At 47.3% G+C, this 13,562-nt stretch overlaps 1 protein-coding gene across 1 annotated transcript in view; it reads right to left on the bottom strand.

Moving 5' to 3' along the window:
- Positions 1-12,641, bottom strand: part of SLC6A15 (solute carrier family 6 member 15) — a 143,719-nt gene extending 131,078 nt beyond the window's left edge. The window contains exon 1 of the mRNA XM_063927678.1: positions 12,386-12,641. The gene's annotated coding sequence lies outside the window, so the exon portion shown is untranslated. The remainder of the gene's footprint in view (positions 1-12,385) is intronic.
- Positions 12,642-13,562: the final 921 nt, after the last annotated feature.

The following is a 13,562-nucleotide window of genomic DNA, read 5'->3' as shown; positions in this document are numbered from 1 at the left end:
CAAATGTCACATTGATCACCCCCACATCCCAAAACAAATGTCACATTGATCCTCCCCACATCCCACAACAAATGTCACATTGATCCTCCCCACATCCCACAAAAAATGTCACATTGATCCTCCCCACATCCCACAACAAATGTCACATTGATCCTCCCTACATCCCAAAACAAATGTCACATTGATCACCCCAACATCCCACAACAAATGTCACATTGATCCTCCCCACATCCCACAACAAATGTCACATTGATCCTCCCCACATCCCACAACAAATGTCACATTGATCCTCCCCACATCCCACAACAAATGTCACATTGATCCTCCCTACATCCCAAAACAAATGTCACATTGATCACCCCCACATCCCAAAACAAATGTCACATTGATCCTCCCCACATCCCACAACAAATGTCACATTGATCCTCCCTACATCCCAAAACAAATGTCACATTGATCCTCCCTACATCCCAAAACAAATGTCACATTGATCCTCCCTACATCCCACAACAAATGTCACATTGATCCTCCCTACATCCCAAAACAAATGTCACATTGATCCTCCCTACATCCCAAAACAAATGTCACATTGATCCTCCCTACATCCCACAACAAATGTCACATTGATCCTCCCTACATCCCAAAACAAATGTCACATTGATCACCCCAACATCCCAAAACAAATGTCACATTGATCCTCCCTACATCCCACAACAAATGTCACATTGATCCTCCCTACATCCCAAAACAAATGTCACATTGATCCTCCCCACATCCCAAAACAAATGTCACATTGATCCTCCCCACATCCCAAAACAAATGTCACATTGATCCTCCCCACATCCCAAAACAAATGTCACATTGATCCTCCCTACATCCCACAACAAATGTCACATTGATCCTCCCTACATCCCAAAACAAATGTCACATTGATCACCCCAACATCCCAAAACAAATGTCACATTGATCCTCCCCACATCCCACAAAAAATGTCACATTGAACCCTTCCCCCACATCCCAAAACAAATGTCATATTATCCTCCCCACATCCCACAACAAATGTCATACTGATCCTCCCCACATCCCACAACAAATGTCATACTGATCCTCCCCACATCCCACAACAAATGTCATACTGATCCTCCCCACATCCCACAACAAATGTCATACTGATCCTCCCCACATCCCACAACAAATGTCATATTATCCTCCCCACATCCCACAACAAATGTCATACTGATCCTCCCCACATCCCACAACAAATGTCATACTGATCCTCCCCACATCCCACAACAAATGTCATACTGATCCTCCCCACATCCCACAACAACTACCACGCTGACCCTCCCTACGTCCTAGAACAAATACCACACTGATATACCCCTTTCACACAACCAGCTAAATACCGTGTTTTTGCATGTGAACGCACATCAACCCGGGATTTCTGTATGTGTGAAAGGAAAACCAAGGGAAATTGACGGCTTGCTAGACCCAACAAATTCCCAGGTCCCTTGTCTGAAAGCGTCATAACCCTCCCACACATAAAATAGAAATATAAAATTATTATTAAAAGAAAATTTATATTTACCTGCCATGTTTCAGATTATGTGGCGCTGTACATGGTCTTGCTTCTGTCGGTCGGCAGCTGTCAGCCATGGAGGGGTAGTGTAGGCATAGGCACACATGGGGCGGTAGCAGAGGTATAGATGGGGAAAGGAGCAGAGACAGCCAGGCACTCATGGAGGGGGAGAGGGGCACACGGGGCATAGGGGGCAGAGTCACAGAGGGGGAGAAGGGGGTTGGCAGTATCAGAGACATGGATGGGGAAAATACCAAAGATATACAGACTGTACAGTATATAGGAAAGTGAGCGAGGCACTTATGGGAAAGGGGACTGAGGCACAGACAGAGGGGATGACAAAAACATAGCTGATAGGTTTACATGGGTGAGTAGGAGCAGAGGCACACATGGGGATATAGGGAAAGAGTAACACATGGGGATACAGGGGTAAGAGGCACACCTGGGGATACAGGGGAAAGAGGCACACATCGGGATAGAGGGGTAAGAGTCACGCCTGGGGAAACAGGGGAAAGAGGCACACATGGGGATAAAGGGGAAAGAGGCACACCTGGGGATACAGGGGAAAGAGGCACACCTGGGGATACAGGGGAAAGAGGCACACCTGGGGATACAGGGGAAAGAGGCACACCTGGGGATACAGTGGAAAGAGGCACACCTGAGGATACAGAGGAAAGAGGCACACATGTGGATACAGGGGAAAGAGGCGCACCTGGGGATACGGAGGAAAGAGGCACCCATGGGGGATACAGGGGAAAAAGGCACACCTGGGGATACAGGGGAAAGAGACACAAATGTGGATATAGGGAAAGAGTAACACATGGGGATACAGGGGAAAGAGGCACACATGGGGATACAGTGGAAAGAGGCACACATGGGGATACAGTGGAAAGAGGCACACGTGGATACATGGGAAAGAGGCACGCGTGGATACAGGGGAAAGAGGCACACCTGGGGATACAGAGGAAAGAGGCACAACTGGGGATACAGGGGAAAGAGGCACACCTGGGGATACAGGGGAAAGAGGCACACATGGGGATACAGTGGAAAGAGGCACACGTGGATACATGGGAAAGAGGCACACGTGGATACATGGGAAAGAGGCACACGTGGATACAGGGGAAAGAGGCACACCTGGGGATACAGAGGAAAGAGGCACACCTGGGGATACAAGGGAAAAAGGCACACCTGGGGATACAGAGGAAAGAGGCACACATGTGGATACAGGGGAAAGAGGCACACCTGGGGATACAGGGGAAAGAGGCGCACCTGGGGATACAGAGGAAAGAGGCACCCATGGGGGATACAGGGGAAAAAGGCACACCTGGGGATACAGGGGAAAGAGACACACATGTGGATATAGGGAAAGAGTAACACATGGGTATACAATACAGGAGAAAGAGGCACACATGGGGATACAGGGGAAAGAGGCACACCTGGGGATACAGAGGAGAGAGGCACACGTGGATACAGGGGAAAGAAGCACACATGGGGATACAGGGGAAAGAGGCACACCTGGGGATATAGGGGAAATAAGCATACCGTCGAAACTTGTGAGAGCTAGAAGAAGCAGGGAAAGGAGGAGAACAGAGGAGCAGCAGGAAACCTGGGGGCGGGGAAACATGTGGAGCAGTGAAGATTGAACAGAGGAAGCTGAGCTAGTCGGAAGAGATTTAAGTGAAACCCCTGCGAGGCTGCTGCGACTGGTGAGCGGGGGAGGGGGGCACACAACCCCCATGCTGGTAACTACAACCTGGGTGTAAAGATAAAATGCTGCCAGTGGGGGCCACTTGCACTGATGATCCCAGCCCTGGGCTGCTTCCTACTCACAGACATCTGCCTGCCTGCAGCCGCGATCATCTGCGGTAGATGCTAGATGCAAGAGGCCTAAGGGACCTTTTACGTCAGTGGGAGGAGTCATGACAGAAGGGGGAGGAGCTAGGCCAGCGGGATAGTTCCTCTACTATCCACGCCACCAACTATTACCTTTACTAACCCGGTGGCGAGCGAAGCGAGGGTACTGTTCGGGTACCCTGTTTGGCTGTAGCGCCTCCCCCTGGTGACGTGTCTCCTCCCCTAGTGGCGTCAGAAGGTCCCTTCTCCCACTTCGATTTAGAACCAACCATCATCAGCACCAACATGGCCCCTGTACTTCCTGTAACCCCCACGTAGAAAATGTAAGTAACACTTCTCAGCTGTACCTGCCGCCGGCCATTTCAATCAGATTCAGTCCTGCCCCTCAGCAATGTCAGCATTCGCCAGCTTGCTGACTTTGTAAATAGCTTCCCTCCTCCTTGCCTCACATAGCACTGAGGGGAGCCGCGCCTCTGAGGGGAGGGGACTCAGTGAAGAGTCTGAAGACCCAGCCAGGGGGATCCTGCTGACAGTGCTCTTTCCTGTGCTGTCACTTTAGCTTGCCGCTGCCTGTTAGCTGTTGAAAGGCGCAGAAAGCAGCGGAGCGTGGCGAGACCACCTATTGAGCCTGGTGCCTCCCTTTGCTTTGTGGTCCACACTGAGTGGATAGCGTTGTCTCTGACTGCAGCGCTTAGTGCCGGGGAGGAGGGGGTGTGGATGCCGCCGCTGACATGTCTCTGTCAGGTTCGTGGATGGGATGAGGGTGAGGCTGTGAGTGCAGGGCTCTACTTGGTGTCACCCCACTCCCCCCCCCGCACTCCCCTCATGAAGCCACTGCCCTTAATCATATTCTGTCACACACATATTCTGTCAATGGAAGTGCCCATTACATTACACCAACAGTGGTGCCCCATATACACATTCCACCATACAGTAGAACCTCTTATTCATGTTATGCCACACATTATTAGTGCCCTTATACACATTATGCCACACATTAGTAGTGCCCTTGGGGGTCATTCCGAGTTGTTCGCTCTGTATTTTTCTTTGCATCGCAGCGATTTTCCGCTAACTGCGCATGCGCAATGTTCGCACTGCGACTGCGCCAAGTAAATTTGCTATGCAGTTAGGTATTTTACTCACGGCATTACGAGGTTTTTTCTTCGTTCTGGTGATCGTAGTGTGATTGACAGGAAGTGGGTGTTTCTGGGCGGAAACAGGCCGTTTTATGGGAGTGTGTGAAAAAACGCTACAGTTTCTGGGAAAAACGCGGGAGTGGCTGGAGAAACGGAGGAGTGTCTGGGCGAACGCTGGGTGTGTTTATGACGTCAAACCAGGAACGACAAGCACTGAACTGATCGCAGATGCCGAGTAAGTTTGAAGCTACTCAGAAACTGCTAAGAAGTGTCTATTCGCAATTTTGCAAATCTTTCGTTCGCAATTTTGATAACCTAAGATTCACTCCCAGTAGGCGGCGGCTTAGCGTGTGCAAAGCTGCTAAAAGCAGCTTGCGAGCGAACAACTCGGAATGACCACCCTTATCCCCATTATGCCACACATTATGCACTGCAATTTTAGAATGATTGCTAAAAATATGGTAGCCTCCTGCCGGCGCAGCCTGGCTACGCCCGCAGGAGGCCCGCCATCATTTTTGTGATTGCAGCGACTGCGTGTGACACGCTGCCGTGCCCCCATTTTTACACTGTTCCCCCGCAATGCTCCATCTCTGCCTTGGAAAGGAACACTGACGCCCTCTCCCCAACCCAGTAAATGCAGGCACATGTGCAAAATGGGCGCTGTGCATGTGCCTGCTGGGCAATTGTAAAAATTCCGGTTGGATTGCTCTTTGTGATCCAACCTAAATTAGCCCCAGAGTGTAAGACTCCTGTTACAGGCTGTAAGTATCTGCCTCTGTATGCTTCCTTCTGCTGCCCAACAGAAATGGAATGGCTCCTTGGTGCACAGCACTGTCGAACTGGACTGTGGAGAGAAGTCATGACATTGGAGATGTGCGCATGTGCACACAGTAAGATGTTAAGGCATCTCACTTGTGCGATCGCCTCTGTGTGATTGACAGACAGAGGCAGTCACGGAGCGGTCGCGGGCATGTCGGCCCCGTCGGGACAGCATTGTGGTGGCATTGGGAAGCACGGTCCAGACAACGCAGGTGTGTCTAGACCGTTTACGGGATGGGCCACGGCAGCTGAGTGACATCACATGCAGCCGCTGCTGTCAAAAACATGGCAAGGCTGCATAGGCAGGGAGCTATTTGCCAGGTTCGAAAGCACTGCTGCTGTGCAATGCTTTTGCATGTCTGCGGGGCGGGGGGTAGGGCCTGGTATGCGGGGCGGACTAGCATGCCTCAGATTTTGATCTTAGATGTGTGTTTTTTGCACATCTGCAATCAGGTCTGAATTAGACCCATTGTCATTGCATGCTGTTAGCATCCCACTCAGAATCAGGCCCATATTGGGAAATGGCACTAGTTTATAAATCTAAGGTACATGCAGGATATGCATTGGCAGGGAGAGTACATATACAGCCCTAATATATAGGGACAACTCACTGGAATACAGAATGCATAAAAATAAATAAAAAAATGGTGACCTGCAAGGCAGCAATTCTTAATATAATGCCTTACTGATTCAATCTGATATAACCCTAGGTAATAAGAATATATAATTATTAAGAATAGTTAGAGCTATTATATAACCTGTAACATGGCAGATGGGAGCTGATTGGCTGGTACTTTATGTCTCTCCACTTTATCTCTCCCCAAGGCTTAGTACATAGGGGGTCATTCCGACCTGATCGCTCGCTGCAGTTTGTCGCAGCGCAGAGATTGGGTCGGAACTGTGCATGCGCCGCAGTGCGCCGGCGCATGGCAGCTTTCGTTGCCTAGCGATCGCCTCTGAGACAGAAGCGGTCGCTGGGCGGGAGGGGGCTGAACGGCGGCGCTAAGCCGCCATTTAGGGGGAGCGGTCTGGCCAACGCAGGCGTGGCCAGACCGTTGGGGGGGCAGGCCGCGGCGGCTGCGGCCAGTGGCAGTGACAATTAACTCCCGGCCAGCCGCAGGAGCTGCGCTGGCCGGGAGTTACTCCTCAAATACAAAGGCATCGCCGCTGCGCGATGCTTTTGTATTTGTGCGGGGGGGGGGGGCGTGCTGGGCGTCCCCCCGCATGTCAGGGAAGATGATCGTAACTGTGCTAAATTTAGCACAGCTACGATCAACTCGGAATGACCCCCATAGACCCCATAAAAACTTGAGGGTTGAAAATGAGAACCACTGGTATAGCAGATGAATAATCAACAGGCGATCTACACACTGCTACCAACGATAGTATTATCAGAAACTTGATACTGTTCTTGATACTGTACATGTACTAAGAAGAACAATCCTGTAATATAATATATAATTTGAGATACCTATACAGTAATGGACATGACCAGCCTATAACATCTCTATATAACTGCATGGCTGTTGCAAGCTTAGGCACTTGTACAAATTCTCATTGTATTATAGATTACTAGCAGTGAAACTATGTAGCTTTCCATGGCTGCATCGTGGACTGAACAAATGTATTACTGTTACACTATAATACCCATTTCCACAAACATAAATATACCGGGGTTTTGCGTGTGAACACACATCACTTCCGGGATTTGTGTCGGTGGAAACACAGACTTCCCTCGATACTGCTCACTACCCGGGTCAGGGCTGAGATTCGGGAATTTGTCAGGTTGATAGACCCGCCAATTTCCAGAGTCACAATGGAAACAGCGTATAAATAAGAGATTCTTCAAACAGCAAATACTCAGCAAGTTTACCAATCATTGTACTTCTTCTCATCACATCTTCTGTGATATTTTCATGTTTTTAATATTTCCCTAAATGAATCAAAGATGAGACCCAATTATGGGAATGACTGAATAGTAAGATCAGTGTATTGGACTAATTAAGTTATGGTATCAAGGCATACAGAAGTAATTCAATAACAAAGTATAAAGTACAATCTTTATTGAATGCTAATAAAATGTAGTTATAAATTTCTAATTACCTTCAACCCATGTGTACCACACCAAAGTAACTCACTGCCTCATTTCTCTCATTTGTTTCCTTTGTTTCACTGTTGTAACAAACCAATAAAATGACAAAATGTACCTGCAGAAAATAGAAAACAACTTTGCCCTCAATGTTAATGATGCCGTCTCTGTAAATATATCTTATTTAGGTTGTATTGTTAAAACAAAACAAAACAAAAAAACAAAGACTATGGGGGTCAATCCGAGATGATAGTAGCTACGATCATTCACACTGACATGCGGGGGGACAGCCAGCACAGGGCTATCCCGCCCCGCATGTCAGTGCCGCGCCCCCCCCTCTTCCCCGCAGAAGTTCAAAGGCATCGCACTGCGGTGATGCCTTTGCACTTTAAAAGTAGCTCCCGACCAGCGCAGCTTTAGCGTGCTGGCCGGGAGCTACTCATCGCTCCCCGGCCCGCATCGGCTGCACTACAGCCCGCCCCCCGTTCGGACCGGCCATGCCTGCATTGGCCGGACCGCGCCCACGAAGCGGCAGCCAAACGCCGCCGTTCCGCATCCCCCCGCCCAGTGACCGCCTCTGCCTGTCAATCAGGCAGAGGCGATCGTAGCAGCCCAACAGCGCCGGCGCACTGCGGCGCCGTCGCATGCACAGTTCTGACCCGATCGCACTGCTGCGATAAACTGCAGCGTGCGATCGGGTCAAAATGACCCCCTATGTACAATACCCTCTTTTGCTTTGCTCTATAGTCATCTTCTATTGATTGCCATTAGAATATCTATTAATGATCACTAATCCCTGTAGTGATCTATGGTCACACGTTTTGTAAATACGGATGCACCATGAAAATTCTATTCCTCTTATTAAGGGCTTTAATAATGATCCTTATTACCAGCTGCATATTTTGGTTAGTATCACAGTGACACTAAGGAATATGCCGCCAGTATTGAACATAACTCACCCTTCCAGTAATGACACGCAGTCTTCCCTTCTCCTCAGCGGCGTCCTCTGCTGTGTTGCTGGCACCCTACCACTGCCGGCATGTGAGAATGCTGCCTGCACATTACACTTCCCCATGTGGGGCCCCAGCAAAGCCTGGACGGCTGCGCTGATAGTGGACAGTTGGTCGCTGGGTCCCTATTACTGGTAAGCTAAACTTTAATGCTGTTTGCAAAATACAGAACTCATAACTAGTGTAATGAGTGCTAAAATAGGGTGCCATTTAAGAACATTCATTTTTATTGGTGTCATATTTCATTTAGAATCACAGTAATACTAAAGAATATGGTGCCAATATTTAACAAAACTTACCTGTCTGGAGAGATCCTACGGTGTTGTCAACCTTTGTGGTGTCCTCTCCTGTGTAGCTGGTGATGATTGCTGGCTGATGTGCATGCACAATGGATGGGGCAGTACGGATGGTGTAATGGTTAGCATTACTGCCTCACAGCACTGAGGTCATTGGTTTGATACCCACCATGGCCTTAACTGTGCAGAGTTTGTATATTCTCCCCGTACTTGTGTGGGTTTCCTCCGGGTTCTCCGGTTTCCTCCCACAATCCAAAAATATACTGGTAGGTTAATTGGCTCCCAACAAAATTAACACAAGCGTGAATGTGTCTGTGTGTACATGTGGTAGGGAATATAGATTGTAAGCTCCACTGGGGCAGGGACTGATGTGAATGAGCAAATATTCTCTGTAAAGTGCTGCAGAATATGTGTGCGCTATATACTGTAAATAACTGGTAATAAATAATGTCTATACATATGCATTGAGCTTCAGCGAGTCTGGGATACAGCAAAGCCTCGAAGACTTCACTAAAGTCAGAGCTTTTGCTTGGTCCACACTGACGGCACTGGAGACCGTACTGCTGACGGCATCTATAGATGGCATAAGTGATACTGTCACAAACAGCAGTAAGCTGAGCTTACCCGTGTTTACTAAAAACAGAATGGATGCCATAATCATTCTTAATACGTGTTAGGTAAAAAAAGTGACAGTTTGTACACTACTTATTTTAAGAGCTATGGAGCATAAAGCAGCATAGGTTGCATACTGTACATAACCTATAGGCACACATTCTGACTGGCTCCACCACAGTAATACCAAAAACAACAAGCAAAAATGAACAGGGGTAAGTGTAGTGCCCTGCAGCCTAGAAGAAGAAGGGACTTTCCAAAAAGTTCCAAAATGTGCAAACCCTAGTAAGATTTCTGTGGTCTCTAATTGTGGTCAGGGATATTTCCATATAGTGGAGATTAAGGGGGAATTCGATTCCAGGTGAAGGGTGCAAATTGCCATTGCCAGAGCATTTAAATGATGGCAATGGCACCCTCTGCCCGGCCGGCCAAATGCCATTGTTTTGCTACCCATGGGGTAGCAAACACTTTTATGCAAGATCCCACTGTCATAAAGTGCAATGGCTGCCACACAGATTCAGCCTTGTGAAGGGATTCATCAGCAACTGAATTCACCCCCTAATCTCTTACTCATATAATAATGAGAAACCGATGCTTTGAAAAGATCAGTTTAGTGAAACAAATGTTATTAAATCAAATAATAAAATCACAGATTTCTGGGTTGTTCATTCCTTCACTCCAATGATCAAATGGTGTGTAAGGATATACAACAAGTTATATTAGGATATTATTCTTAATCACAGTGTGTAGACCATATTTAAATTAATAAATAGTATGGTGGGTATTTAAAGCTCAGAGAGAGATAAAGTTGTGAGAGATAATCTACTAGCCAATAGGATTCTACCTTACATTTTACAGGCTGTGTATGAAAAGTGGCAGGAGATGGTTGGTACTTATCTCCATCTACTTTATCTCTTCAAGGCTTAGTACATAGACCCCTTTATCTGTCTCCATTGTATCTCTCTCCAAGCTTTGATAAATAGTATCCGGTCTCTAGGGTGACCACACTTAGGTCGACAGTCATTAGGTTGACCCTGTGACCCACACCCTTGATAAATACCCCCTTAAAATGTAATGGACAATACAAAGCTAGTATTTTCAAAAGCAGGTATTTTAAAATGCTTCTGAACCAATAAAACATGGGTGGTATTTAGTATGCCGGCTGTTGGGATCCCGGCGCTCAGTATACCGGCGCCGGAATCCCGACACCCGGCATACCGACAACTGTTCTCCCTCTTGGGGGTCCACAACCCCCCTGGAGGGAGAATAAATAATGTGGCGCGCTTTGCAAGGGGCTCATTTGCGCTCTCCCAGCTGTCGGTATGCCAGCGGTCGGATTCCTGGAACCGGTATGCTGGCTGCCGGCATACCATACTACACCCATAAAATGTATACAACAGCACTGAAAGCCATATTATAAAACAACATAAAATGTTGTACAAATCTGCAATAAAACCAGAATTTGGTTAATATGTCTTGTGCAAGTAAGATAATGGTTGCGTGTTACAATTTTAGTGCAGATTTACACCATTTTCAAATGTACAACCCTGAATTTCAATTATTATTATCAGACCTACAGTATAGGACAGAGATTTATTCTGCCTTTTGTCTGTTACGAATAATACAGGCAATACTCTTTTGGTACAGTCCATAATTTATTGCAAGTGTGTTTACTACCTAGAACTTCAAACGACTTAAAAAGTAACAATAGCCTGACATGGTCACATGATGACTACACTAATGAGTCATGCTAGCTCGCAATAAAAGATGCATGTGTAATGTGAGCGGCTCACACAAAGCCTGTCTCCTTATAGTAGAAACATGCAGGGATATTTACATGGATAAAGCAGCAGTACTGTATATATTTACAGATATAATCAGTGGTAATGATAAGTAAATAATAGGATTTACGAGAGACTAGTACTTCAGCGCGCTTGCCAGTCTAATTAGCAAGTAAATGTTCATCTGCCGGAGCGCTGGAGAGTTCATGTTTTAAAGATGACAAGAATACAATGACCTGGGGCGTGACGGGGAGCTGAGAGGGGCCTGCCCACCCTTGTCATTGAGGAGAACACACAGGCAGCAGAGAGAGGAGGAGGAGGAGGGCCGGGTACTGAGCCACCCAGCTCCACTGCCTCCTGTGTACCAGCAGCCGGCCGCCGGTGCTGCTTACTCTACCGTAGTGTACATGGAGGAAGGGGGGCAATGGAGGCTGCCCTGGGAGGCAGTGCCTGTGATCAGCGTGCCCGGCATGCCTACAACACGCTCTCCAGACACTCCTAGTAGGCTGCGCACACACATAGCATTTACTAACCTATGCGTTATCTCCCAGGGATATTGCATCAGTCAGCAGCACCTTCATCCCTCCATCATCCGCCCTGTCGGCTTATATGATTAGGACCTGCATCGTCCTAATGAGCGTTAATGCCGCCTAACAGGGGAATGGCATGAAGATATTAACCACATTTCTACATTTCGACCTTCACATGAGCCTTTGCCGGACATCAATAGAAATGATTCATTTACATTGCGTAGAGGGATGCAGGATGCGATCCACCTAATGTCCTGTATCAATCCCCGAGCCGGCATCACACACACATCCTGCGATCATGCATGTGTTTCCCGCGACCTGGTTATGTACAATCTATATGGCTGTATTTATATACAGTAGGGGCAAACGATACAGCTGTGTCTCCCCAGTCCTCCTGCTGTATCTGCACATGGTACACACTATCTCCGATCAGTGCCAATAAGCAGGTGCAGGCACACTGTAGCAGTAGCTGCCAGGCTGCATGAGACCAGCAGTTACACACATGTGCCCTCCATCCTCTGCTATCATCTATAGCCAGCAAGACATACAATGCCACCAGCATCAGACAGGCCTGCAGCCCTCCCACCAAGCACCATCGGCTGAAATAAAACGCCTTTAGCCCCTATCCACAATCTGAAGACTAATACAATAATAATAATATACATTGGGCAGTTCTCACCTGCTAAGAGAAGGGCGATGGGGATGGCCGGTGATGTGGTCAGGGAGCACGCCTGCTGTGTGTACACTGTGTGATGATGACGGATCTGCACATGTTCCCTGGGAGCTGGGTTAAGAGGAGGAATGAGTGGGAGGGAGGAGACCGAGTGCTGAGTGTCTGCTACAAATTCTCCACCTCAGTACAAGCTGTAGCAAGCTGTGTGCATCATCCTGGTCCCAGGGAGTGGTCCATACACAGTGCATAAGACGTCATACTAGCTCACCTACATTATCCCCTACAGACATAAACATAAGGATTGGGTGAATATATTCGTGATTACATAAATGACGCGTTTTTGTCTGTCCCACAATCCTTTGCCAAGCCTAAGGGTCAGTGCACAAGGGTAGTTTCCCATGCAACTTTCATCCCTTTGTTGTCTCTAAAATATTGAGCAGGAAAGCTGATAGATTTTTCCTTTGATGAAGTTAGTAACAATAAGCAAGGAATGTTACCACTTTTATTTTCTCCCATGCCTTCTCCACTTTTAAAGAGACAACTTCAGCAACACTGAGCCTATGGGAGTGGATCAAAAATGCATTATAATAAAATGTATAATGAAAATAAAAAATACATGCTATTTTGTTTACAAAAATTACACATAACTGGTAACACTCATGTTAATAATTGAATCTGTTGTTGTCAGGTCAGCCAATATCCAACCAATCGAATTTCCAAAGCATCCAAAAACATTCAACAGAAGTTTAGTCTGTATCATTAATACATTGAGCCTGATTCTGAGTCAGACTGATATCTAAGCCTTGGAGAGAGAGAAAAAGGGGTATATGTACAAAGCATTGGAGAGAGAGAAAGTGGATGGAGATAACGTACCAGTCAATCAGCTCCTGTCATCTTTCAAACACATCCTGTAACATGGCAGTTAGGAGCTGATTAACTGGTACTTTAACTCAGTCCACTTTATCTCTCTCCAAGGCTTAGTACATAAACCTCAAAGTACCAACCAACCAGCTCCTGTCACTTTGCATACACAGCTCCATGCGTGGTGCAAGCGATTCATCAGAAACAGGCTTCCAAGAATCACACAGAACTTTAGGCACAAGAATTACACAGAACTTCAGCTACACGCCCATGAGATGCCGAGAGATATCAGCCTTCCAGCAGCCAGTCCCTGCTCCAGCTC

Source organism: Pseudophryne corroboree, chromosome 6 (genome assembly GCF_028390025.1).
Source record: "Pseudophryne corroboree isolate aPseCor3 chromosome 6, aPseCor3.hap2, whole genome shotgun sequence".
In the NCBI taxonomy this organism is placed as follows: domain Eukaryota; kingdom Metazoa; phylum Chordata; class Amphibia; order Anura; family Myobatrachidae; genus Pseudophryne; species Pseudophryne corroboree.
The sequence above is the reverse complement of the archived record's forward strand: the minus strand, read 5'-3'. Positions and strand labels throughout refer to the sequence as shown.